This window comes from Metopolophium dirhodum, chromosome 5 (assembly GCF_019925205.1).
Source record: "Metopolophium dirhodum isolate CAU chromosome 5, ASM1992520v1, whole genome shotgun sequence".
NCBI lineage: Eukaryota > Metazoa > Arthropoda > Insecta > Hemiptera > Aphididae > Metopolophium > Metopolophium dirhodum.
Window position 1 is genome coordinate 28,005,836 of NC_083564.1, and position 13,768 is coordinate 28,019,603.

Sequence of the window (13,768 nt, forward strand, 5' to 3'; positions counted from 1 at the left end):
ACACATTTTTTTTTTAATTTTGGATATTTGAAAATAAAAATTACTTTAAGTATACCTACTATTTACTTTATTTAGTTAATGCTGAACAATATTTTTAAAATAAAATATTTTGGAAACTCTTATTGAGTCGTTATAATTGAATTATGTTTTATGTTGGCTCCATGTCCTAACGTTATTCTTTATGGAATCCGAATTCCCTCTTCCTAAACAGTTAAATACCTAGGACTTCTACTAGATCGTCGCTTAACAATATGGTTACAGCACATATAATCAAAAAGGTCACAATTATCGCCTACGCGCACTAAGCTCACTGCTACACAGAAATACACACACTAGCCTAAACATTAAATTGATAATATACAAAATCCTTCTAAAACCCATCTGGACCTACAGGCTCCATCTCTGGGGCAGTGCAAAAAAATCAAACCTTCAAACCATTTCCCTTAGAAAAATAACAAATGCTCCTCCCTTTGTTTCCAATCTTACACTCATTAATGACTTAAAAATAGCAACAGTACTTGATGAAGCAAAATGTTTCTACTAAAGATTTCACACGAAACTATCTCTCCATTCTAATCCCCTAATAAAAAAATTATCTACCTTATCCATTCCAGGTAATCCCCCAAGACGGCTTAAACGAAGATGGTGTCGCGACCTTTTATCTGAAACTTAAATAGTTTTGCTTAATAAGTTTAAAAAAAAAACTCAAAATAGGTAATGTCACTAATGGGTGGCTTCTTCCCTCAAAATATTCACATCTAAATACTCTTTGTCACATTTGCTTATTATTCTAGTTAAAAATAGGTAATACATTTCTTATAAAAAATAAAAATAAATGTTTTATGTTAGATCTTAGAAAATGAATATGACAGCTAAGCGTGACACTTTCTTCAATTTTAATTATATGTCTTGTCCATCAATCCAGACTTAATTTCAATTTATTATTTTATACTGTCAACAATAAATAATATATATATATATATATAAATAATGTCAACAATAAACTATTAGTAGGATATTAAAATACGGAGCTGGAATTATTCATTTCATAGTATCCCGCTAAGTAAAACATCCGTTATAATATCACAATTGTGCAGCTGATGTCATAGGTACTCGTATATAATTAAAAGTATATTTTATTTTATTATAATATTATACCTACTAGACTTATAATTACTAAGCCGTTGCAAAGCCGTTTGTACCATTCGGACACACACACACAAAATTTAAAGTACGGTCGATTGTTTATGTCATCATACACGGTGCGAATGCTTTTTTTTTATTTTTATTCGTGCTTGCACTACACTTAATGTTGACGTCCGTTTTCTCGAATTCAACTATACGAGCTTATCCATCAACGGAGCAATTTTACCTTTTCCCGCAACCGCGTTTCTGCCTGCAGCCCTACACGTTTTACACTACGATTTCCATAATCCCATACACGTAGTATTTTGAACTGTCAACGTCATACAAGACTTAAAGCGAACACACCGTGCGCGCCACTATTTCATCGGCAATTTTTGACGAAACGTGTGCATTGGCTACTATGCGACTACAATACTATAACCGTTCGATGTCAAAACCTTGCCAGTTTAAATCTCGTCGTTAGGGTTTTAAATTGACAGGCGTCCAATAAACGATCTGTTCAGACAACGCGTCTGCATAGTTGTACGTGTTGTAGAAAATTAAAAAGTTATAGATAGGCATACGTGAACAGGTACTTATCTTGAGTGATGTCATACGAGACATTTCGAAGAAAATTGAATGTTGAAAGTTTTACATATTATATATTCTAAGCGATACGAACTCGTTAGATTGACATACAATCAACAAAATGTCGTATAAATACATACAAATATAACACGGCACGTTCAACATAATATTAATTATTGAAATTTGACATGTTATAGAACGGTGCGATTAACATTAGGTTTGCCGAAGTCTGTAAAAAATAATCTTTCATACGATCGTACGTTCGTACCTATATCTGTACAAAATTATATCCAAACTTCATAAGTATAATTTGGATAAAAATGATTAACTGCAGTATTAATGGATTACAAGATACCCCAAAGTCCAAAATCATATATAACTTTTAACAGTGATATTATATATCTATGCACCTAAAATATGATGTTCAAAAGATTGAAATTCCGGACTTGTAACAAAATGATACTAATATTTTGCGTTTTTATTTCAGTAACATGTTTATAAATATACTTAAAAATTTAAGCATTTCAGATATTCGTATCTAATGAAATAAATTATTTAAAAAAAAAAATCATGCATATATTATATTATATTATGATTATAAATTAATTAAATGTCCAAACTGTATTGCATTTTTAATTTTTACGTAAGTATTACTTTATAAGTGTAGCATAATTATTGTGTAACTCTTTAGCTAACCATTAAACAGTCACCAAAATACGATTCATACAATAAACTAGGTATTATACGGACTAAAAACATGCATTTATAAGAATATTTTTAAAAATTAAATATTTATATACAACCATCTAGCTTTATTCATAAGATACGGCAATGGCATATTCATACTACAATTTATTTTAATCAAAACACTATGATCATTTTTAATTAGCTTCAAACGTTTCATTATTTTGAGTCTTATGTAAACATTTCATATAACATTATGCGAATAAACATAGTGGCTTATTCGACAAAACGTATTTTGAAATTTCTATTGTTCTCACGAAAACATTATACTGAGAGAGTAGATGATTTTTAATACATTTTTGGAAAAAATATTTTTATGTTGTTCAAATATGTCACATCAATTCTCATCAAATATGGAAATCAAAGTACCCACGTTTCATCCAGCTGTCGTTTCGATTCATCCTTTACATGAAACCCATATTGTATAAACTAAGTCTTAATGTAATCCACCGAACAACGATTCATTCAAAAATTCAAAATATATATCCATATAAAAACTAAAATAATATATCTTGTTAGGTCTAAATTGAATTATGTTCTTGCATCATACTCAAGTTTCTGTAATTATAATATTTATCAATAAAATAATTGATAATTATCTTATGCAATGTTCTTAATATTATTTAAGAATATAATTTTTTATTTGCATTTAGTTATAGACATTGAGTTTAATAGTTTTGTTGAATAACAAAAGTACAACCTTATGCTGTACAACTTAATAAAACCGAATAGTTTTAAACTGTTAAATTAATCAAATGCAATATCGATAGATACAATTAAGCTGAGTTTGAACGTAATATAAATATATAATATTATACTAATTAGTATTAAATGTGTATTGTCCAAACAATACAATTCAATGTTTACCTATAATATCATTAATAATCAGAGAATAACTGAAAAAAAAATAAACATAAGAATAATGAATAATGGTATAATTGACATAAATAAAAATAACATTCAAGCAAACGAATTAGACAAGGGCAATTATTGTGGACGACATTGTATACAATTAACATAACAATTAAAGTGAAGATCTTCATGGTTAAAATGCATTAAAAACGATGTTATTGAGATAAGGGATTAAAAAAAATATTAAAAATAATGACAAAGTTAATTAGCTAGTTTTTAATGACAATAAACCTTTCTTGCGATGGGTACCTGTGCAGTACACGATAATCTCTGATGTAGGTAATGTATGTAATCAAATTCAAACGGAGCACATCACGATTATGCCAGAAGTTATAAAACTAATGAAAATCACATTATCTTAAATAATGTGATTTCTACAATTTTGATGTTTTTATACAATATACATATATTATTTATATTGATATATTGTAATTAAAACCATACATTTTTCGTATAACTGTTGTGGTTTGTTATACATTTGATTTAATTTAATATGACAACGTTTTACTATATTAGGTTACTTTATAACATTTAATCAGTCTCTTGATATTTATTTAATCCTGATGGGAAAGGGTATTTATACGGTTTAATTTTGTATGTTTTTTAGTTATCAAAACAAAAATAATTAATAAGACCATGTAGTAGGTTTTGCCATTTAGCCGTTGTCCAATCTTCAAATATAAATACTATCGTCTATTCATCTCCCTAATATATTTTATTTAAAAACAATTTCATCGATGTAAACACAAAACCTATCCATTTGTCCATGCTTAAAAGATATATGTTGGCTTTATAGTACCTATATTGTTTCTCTGGTCTAGAAATTGTATTATTAGTAACATGAACGTACGTATGAAAAAACAGATGGTGAATTGAGTAACTCATGAATCCAATAAAGTGTTCACTTGATATTGCATACATGGGAATAACAACAATGGCAGGACCTAAAGTCATGACGAATGTGTTATCCCGAAATTGTAGAGAAAAAAATATGTTATTAATAATAAAAGCCCAGCTAAGGGGCCCATAGAGGTTAACATTTTGATAAAAAAAAAACAACATGGTATATTGGGGACAACACTCAGTAGACACTGCTATGAATGCTTGTGTGTACACGTCTACACCATCCCCGTTATTTAATATCGTTCAACGGAACTTATAGCTGTCTAATAAATTTTCATTTTCATCACAGCACGTTATTTTTGTCATTTAAATTTTTTTTTGTGGGAGCAGGGGGATGTTTTATTACGTATTAAACAGATATTTAACCACTGTACAACTTTTAACGTTAAAAGTATGTTTTAATAATTCACTATTAAGTGTTATATAGTTTCATTAAATTAACAACTGATAGGCATAATATAGGCTACCTATATAATGAGTTTATTATTATATTATTATTTGAACCAAAGTCAAAAGAAAGGTATTATCATATAATTTGTGACTAATTTCCTTTTATATAATATGTAGTTTCTTACTATGATTGAAACATAATATCAATTAGAAAAATACAAGTATGATTTGTATATTTATGAGATGGAATTTAATTAGTCCATAATGTTTCAATACATATCAAATGTGTTTTTACTTTCCGAAAAAAAAAAACACAAACACAAAAAGAGTTATTTAATTTGGACAGTATTGTTTATTTATATCAACACTTTTGATATATGACAAATTGTAGTGTAACGGGTATTATCCAATTATATTAAATTAGTTTCGTTTGTTATAAACAAAGCCTATTTGTCGATCACTGACATAGTTAAGGCTGCGCCAAGTTTCAACACACATCTAAGGATCTATGTATTACCAATGTATCTGGCTCAATGCCCCAATATATAAACATTTGGTGGACTGTGAAATAAAATTTTATTTACTCCTTTAATCTAGCTTGTGTTTGGTGTGCCGTTTAGTGTACCTACAGAGAATAAAATAAATCCAACTAACAGCAGAACACCTATTTTATCCAAATATTTAACTATTTAATATGTCGGATTCCTGTTTTCGAATTCTCTTTATCCAGTTCCTGGGTTCAACAGATTGGATTGGATATCCGGTTAGTTAGGTCACTGGAGTCATTTTAAATTATGTATATTTGCATAATAAACGGGATACTTTACAACGACCAATTATTTAACTACTATTTCTAAATAATGAATAAATCAATATGATATGTATTTATTCAGGTTCAAAGTATTTTTTTTTAATCTTATTAATTGAAATTATTACGGGTTCAACCAATTAACACAATACTATATATTATATACAATTATTACATCGATGGCTTTAAATTAAAAAATTTTTTATTTGACATATTTCATTCTTTTGTACTTGATTTGTCTTTTTGAATGTCTCATTTTGTCTCTTGTATTTAATAAAGTGCAATTTTTTTCCATAAAGGTATTTTTTTTAATACTACTAAGTGAAAAGTACTTTACAACTATAAATGATTTATTTTATGATATTTTAGTATCATCAGAATATATTCCACTTTGCTGATTTTTAACGTCTTTGGGCATAGGCGTAAGTAACTCTATATTCAATACGAAATTAGTGATATTATTATTTAAATATTTGATATGGTGACAGATAATAGACGAAAAAAAATCGTAAATTATTTTACATTTGTATATCGCATCGCTGTGAGGTAGGGGGAACATATAATAATAATAAAACATACGGACATTACCCATTATCCTTTCGATTTGTCCTCTTTAAGTGTTCCTTTCAATCTATGTCCTGTTGGAGACATATGCGATCGGAAAACTCACAATATATAAATATTATACATACGCATACTCACAAACATACATGATATATTTTGCAACCGCAGTTTATTTGGCCGTATAAGAAACCTATGGTCCATTTTCGTTTGATTAATGTAATCGTATTTTGTCATGTGTATTTTGGCAAATGCTGTATATTAATGGAATACATTATTCATGTCCTGACCCTACGCCTCTTTGACCATTGTGTACGAGAGATTTTTCTTATTTTCAAAAATCACCTCGAGCAAACAACGTCTGGAATCGTCAAAATCGAAAGTTCTCCTCCCTGATCTTTACTGCTAATATGTTTGCATATTTTGACGTTGCATAGTACGTGCACTCAGAATTTATACTATACACCACATTCATAAATGTACGCAGCTAATAATTGCAATGGTTTTTTTTTTGAATTGATATTAGCTACCATTTTACTATTGTCAATAATTTGAAAGTACGCTAAACCAACTAATGAGCCGGTTTTCCGGTTACATATAGTCATTGCCGATTGAGTTTCGACATATAATAGAACCTAATTTTAATTCAAAGTCCAAACCCCATACTATAGTTAGTTTTATAATTAGTAATTTTGTTTAGAATAGATTTTACGTTTATTGCTTTTCAAAAATCTCATCATATCTTGACCATGTGAGTTAGCTTCAAAAAGGGATAGATGCATGCGAGACCATATCTGAAATTGTCTCTTTATAGCAAACCACTATTATCTAGGTTTTCATTTATAAGCGCATATGAATATATATGAAAATACTTAACAATAGGTAGTGTCTTACAAGTTATGTTTAATGATTGGTTATATAACTATGTATGCTCATTTCAATTTAACTAAACCTTATTGGTGTCTAAATATTGGCTTATAGTTAAAAGTCTGAACAATATTATGTATTATCATAAGATTGGAAAATAAAAATAAACAACAAGGTCTATACCAATTAATACAATTCATGATTTATAATAAATAAAATGTTTGTTGAAAGAAAAAAATGCTTAAATATTATAAAATTAATTGCAGTTTTTACTACTTAACAGTAATTTACAACGGAATATAATAATTAATAGCCATAAAGAAATTAATGTCTAATGGTTATAATAATTGAAATAAAAGAAATTAAATAGTAACAGACGTCTTTTATATCGTTCTTCATTGTATATTTATTTTACTTAATTGATAAAATCACATAATACAAAGCGCATACAATATACAATTGTATTGCTGAAACAAAGTGCGTTGAGAATAAATCTTTGTCTGAGCATTTATAGTCAACAAATTAGGTATACATATTGCATAATTGTATACATTCATCTATATTATAAGTGCTAATTAAGTATATATTGTATATAATGTTTTTCTCCTAAAAAGTTTATTGGACAAATAGTTTGAACTATATACCACGTTATTTGAACAATACTGTCCATTGTTTAGCTTTAATATATTTAAAAATTTAAAGCCAAAGAAATAGTAACTCATAAATAGTTAATTAATTCTTCAACTGTAGATGGATATTTTGAATACCTACTGTTATTAAAATTATTGTATTACTTATGTTTATTTCTCTCTCTTTCTCTGTATATATAAATATACGCATAACACACTACAATACTACATATTATAAAGACTTATAATATACCTACAAATTGTTATTATCTACTTACCTACCTATGTTTTGAGTCATATGCAATTACAACGGCACAACACAAGTATATCATACTCTTGTTAAACTATTAATCTAATAAAACCCCAATATTTACTCATACATTTATATAGTAGCTTATAATCGTATTATCGTTCACAAAAAAAAAATATAATATTGTTGAATTTATTCGGAAGAACATTAAATTTCAATTTGCTTTATTCTTATACAATTTTGATTGCAGGAACACGTGTTCTTTTTGTAGTATTATCTACAAAGTCCCGTTTTCATAAAGTATAATTTACATATTTTATATGGTAGAGTTATTTGGTGTGCATGTATAGAGTCGATCTTGTCATAATATAAATAAAAATACTCTTCCAATATTGGGGTTGAAGAGGTAGCTATACATTTTTCATTTAATATAAAAATAGATGGAGTTCAATTTAAATGTCATTTTCAAATGTATAACTTAAAAAAAAAATTTCTGTAATACAATTTATAGCTGTTGTAGCAAATTTACACTGGTTTTTTTATGTACCTTTACTTTTTATTAATTAATTTGAATATGCATAACTTTATGATTTAGTAACAATAAAACACAACCTACAATATCGCTGATACCGATAAAATTGGATGAATATTTAATCGTTTGTTGATATTTTTATTTTAAATTTTGGAAGTAATAAAATATAATTGATAAGTTATAAGTAACATTAAAGTGTCAAACGAGTCTGGTGAAAAACTAGAGTGTATTTTTACGTGTATTAAAAATTAACTTGGTATATGCGCTACACTTGCGCAAGTATAATGTATACAGTGTGAAGCACAGTCATTTTCTAAGCAGAGGAAACAGAAAAAGAATATTACGTCAAATTAGGTGTAATGTTTTAATACGTGTTATTGTTTTATACTCAATTTATCGCAGAAATCTACGAAAAATAAATATAATGAAAATTTATACCAATAAAAAATTAGTTTTATTTAAAATCCAATTTTCAGCAAAATAATCTGAGAAAACGCTGCACTTTCATAATATTTATATTACTGTGAAACGTTTTCTAACCAAATGTTCTAAGGATGAGAAGACATTAAGCCATAGCAGTCGGAACTCATAGCTCAGTAGATCGTTTAGGTCACCGAAAGCATTTTAAATACAACATGAATCCCGTAACAATGTAAAGCTACGTAATTTATTTTTTTTGTGCAACAAACCAAGTAGTGGTTAATGACTTGGCGGTTTAAAACGTTTGTGTTAAACGAAAGAATAATAATTGGTACTTCAGCGTTTAAACAAATATACTTTTTATTTTTATACGCTGAAAAACATAATTGTTTTTTTTTTTCAGGATGAATTCTTGAATTTATGTAATATTATTGTACCTTAAAGCTTGAATATAATTACATAATAATACTACCAAAAAAAAAAAAAAAATTCATGAACTACTAGAACCTGTGATCAGATATCGTAAACTTGTATCATGAGATTTATTGAATTTGTGTGAAAAAGGGTGAACAAAAGAGAAACCGTTAGCTTATGACTCTAAAGTAATTTATTCAAAAAAATCATTTGGTCAAAGATTCGAGGACTACCTTGATCTTACTTATTTTAATTAAATATCTATCATTATGAAAAAAAAAACATTATCTGTGAATATTCTAATGTCAAAATGTAAGTTTTTAAATGGTTGTTTATGTCTTTAGATTAATAATAATAGTGGATCTCTAAATTGATATTTTCAGATCTATAATCTTATTTTATTTTATATGTATCGTTCATAAATGTATATCTAATCATATAGCTCTCTACCTTTAATACAAGCTATGCTTACAGAAAGTAGATATATTTCAATTAATCTATATATTTAAATTGTATGTATGCAATTGAGAAAAATTAATGAAAAAAAAAAAATTAATTGTTTATAATTTATGAATATTCAATTAACTTCCTAGAAAAGTAGATAAACTTCATACTTTTCAATGTACTTGTGGGTGGTATAAGGTACTTAACAAAATAATAAATATTTTGTAAATCAATAATCACTATATTTTAAGTGTTGAATTATATAACATAAATTCCAACATAATTCCCAAATGTATTATAAAAAAATTAAAATTCTGTAATATTATTATGAGTTTATTAATTTGTCGATGTTTGAGACAGAAATTATTAACTTTAAATTTAAAATCGTATAAATAAATCACCTTTACACCGAATAACTAAAATATTATAGGTACTTCATAATATAGCATATTAAACCAAAACAAAAATCACCAGACTATATGATTGACTGAATGATTTAATCGTGTTATTAAAAAGATGTTAGTGTTTTAGTAATTCGTTTGAATTAACTCAAATATTGTTATAATTTGCAAATTTTAAAAGTACACTTCATATTCATTTTTTTATTAAAATTTTAAGTGGTATTTGAGAAACGTATCGAGGCTTCTCTATTCATGGTACAAACTATGCCCGTCACAAGTTAACGTTAAATGTATTTATACGTAGCTTTATTTTTAATCACTTTAATATCAGTAATCATGAAATACATCTACCACATGTCATCCACTTTTCATATTATTATTTATGAAACAAAATGTATCTTGACGGAATGAAACCAATTACACTTATTGTGATTCCGTCTCTTTAAAGTCTATACCGAAAATAAAATAAATTATAATTTAAAACATATAAAACCTTTAGTGATGCTCACAGGAGTTATCATAATATCACATAATAGTGCTCATGGGGTAATTTTTTAAAGTTGAATTAAAAATACTTTTTAAAATGTAATTTAATTAATCAATTAGTGTTTATTATTGTATAAAAATTATATAATATTTTTCTTTTTACACTATTATTGAAGTACTCATTACATACGAATAAATATTTTTTTATGGTTTGTGTGTGACACAAATAAAATTATTTTACATTTTTTGTGATTGCATGATATTTACTATAAAATAGTATAAAAAAAATAAGTGTAGAAAATCCGCAAAAGAATTTATAGCATATCAAATATAGATACCCTAGATAAATAATTATATAGTAATAATAATTATGTTAATAATAAGTATGTTTTGAGACCTACTCCTTACTAGGAATGTAGGTCAGTTATTTATCTTTTCAAAAACATGTAATTTAAAGAATTATAATATTTCCAAGCTATAAAAATCATATTATATGTTGCACTAAGGAAAAATCTCTATTTATCAATCATGAATTTTCAGGTAGAAAACACCAACTAAATACTTCGTCAGCTCGATAACTGTACTAATTGGGTTTATTACTCTTTATTGCGCAGGTTCACAAAACTTCAAATAAAAAGATAATATTAATCACAAAAAAATGTATGAATAACTAATAGAGACATATAAAAACTAAAAGCTATTATAGTTGAATATTTTGAACATTGTCTTAGACAGTGACGTAGCTATATTGCATATACATTACGCCGTGTCACATATTGTAAGAAAAATATTAAAACGACAAGTTTCAGATATGAGGATAATACTATATTCTTCTCTCACATTCGCTCAAGATAAAAGTGTAGTATTCATAAATTTGAATAAACGATAAATAATTGCATTCATAAGCGATACTGGACAGAAAAGCTCTATAAAAATCTTTTAACTTAAAAAATTTATTTTATAAATGTTAAGTGTTCACGCTGAATTATTGTTGCTTGATTTTTTGATTTAGATTTAAATATTATAATATTATTCACGTAGACATATTTTGTTTAAATTATCGTGATGAATATGATAATATATTTTAAACTAGCAAACTTATTTTTCTCAGATCATTGAACGTATTTTCATTTTTATCCTGCGACTAATCAATTAGGAATTTTAAGTGAAAAACTAATCGTGATATATTGCTGCCATTTCATTTGTAAAAATGCGTACATAAGTTGTTGTATATTCTTATAACTTCCATTATAAATATAGTTTATGCACTGTCATGTTATGATTAACAAACAATAATAATATCAATAATAACTTATAGAAGAAACATATCGGATATAGTATATTTCATGTCGACAGGTTTACAATTATTGTAAAAAATAAATTGGACAAACAATATTACTATATGAGTAATCAACATAATATTATGTTACCTTGCAATTTCAATTGGCATTGCTAATAACTTATGATTCATGGATCTCTCTACGACTGCTGTACATGGTAGCTAGTGAAGGTATCTGAAAGTTTGTTGTACTCAAAGAATATAAAATACTTTCAGATCGACAGGGTAAATCATCTGTTGTTTGAATATTTAGTTTCTTGCTCGCATCCGTATATCAGCGTAGGCGTGCAAGTTGTGCGTAGGTGTGTATGTGTATAAACCATTAGCCTATTGTAATTTGCCAACGACAGAGTAAAATATTTCAAAACAACGCTTAAACGTCACTGACAGATTCTCCGGGAGCATTATTTGTTTGAAGATGCAAATTGTTTAATGGTTTAACAATAATTTTAATATTTCCTATCTAGATGTTTCCTGAACAAAAATATTATAATATGAGTTGCTGGAGATTTTTTTATCCAAGTATATTTTGAGAACTACCGTAATGAAACTGGAGTAGCTGAAATATTTCTCAAAATTATGTAGGTAAATCATCGTGATATTTTATCGATGAGCCTAATATATACCTTGATAGTTAAAGTCAAATATTTAACCACTCATATTTTAGTTCATTTAATAATTTTCTTTATTCCAAATAAAACAAAACTTATAAACATAATATAACAGTCAAATCGTAGTATTTTTCACATCAGTGTGTCATGAAAATTTAACTCCTATAACGGAACAGATATTAATTATTTCAATATTACTCATAATGGAATGTCTAAAATGAAGAACGTATCATAAAAGTTGAGAAATTTCTTAAACTCTAATATATACTATAATATATTATATAACAATGAATAACAATAATATAATAATACTAATACAAAATGGACAACTTTGAATAAAACATTTTGGCAGTATATTATGTACTTAGTATTATTGTATGTAATAACATCGATTTTAGAAATAAATAATGTTCCGAAACTCTATTATAATAGCATTATTATTACAATGACACTGGTTTTGGTGACCAGTTGGTGTAACGACCAGAACAATGTGGCCTCGTCATTTTCCCCTTTGTTTCAATGGACGATGCTAAAATACTATGTTAATACGATCATAACACGTAATAACCAGACGAATACGACCTATATTATTTTAAAATCCCTGTAATGTGATGGCACGGTATGCATATAAATGAATAATTATATAACGGCTGTATATGTTTTGCAGTTCAATTAATTCGAAAACAAACGGTAATATTTCAAAGTTATACCTTATGAGGTTTAACCAAACCTATACACTTAGAACCACAGATAAAAAAGACAGATTTAAATAATATTATGTAAGATTTTTTAGTATTTATTTTCGTTTTTTAAATTTTAATAACTTGTAAATCAATACTATTACGGTGCCACAAAGTATTTAACTTTTCACTAATAATTTTCAGATTTTATGTATTTTTATTATTTTGAAAGTAAAAATTCATACTTAGAGCATACATTGGAGTATATACCGAAGACAAATATAAGTATGAGCATTGGAATATTAAATTAATAATTTATTAAGCATAGGGGAGTGAATTTAATAAATAAACATTTACAATCCTTTTGATTCTTTCTGAACTTCCATCAGCTATACATTATACATTTATAATATAATATTATACTAAACACAAAAATTATCATCCTAAAAAAAAATGGTAAAAATACTACGGTATTAATATGTTCTTCAAAACCATGATTTTTCAAAAGAAAATAATCCAAAAACATATAAAAATTACCTAACTAAAAAAAAATAATGCGCGCGTTAAAAAAAATGACCAAGTTTTATAATATGTACCAAATGTATTTATTAAAACGTAAACATACTGTAATGCTGATTTTAAAATACTAGGAAATATTGTATGA

The 13,768-nt window shown here is 26.6% G+C and overlaps 1 protein-coding gene across 2 annotated transcripts in view; it reads right to left on the reverse strand.

Moving 5' to 3' along the window:
* The window catches only part of LOC132945256 (uncharacterized), a 184,785-nt gene that overhangs the window by 87,700 nt on the left and 83,317 nt on the right, over positions 1 to 13,768 (reverse strand). The gene's annotated exons all lie outside the window — the stretch shown is intronic.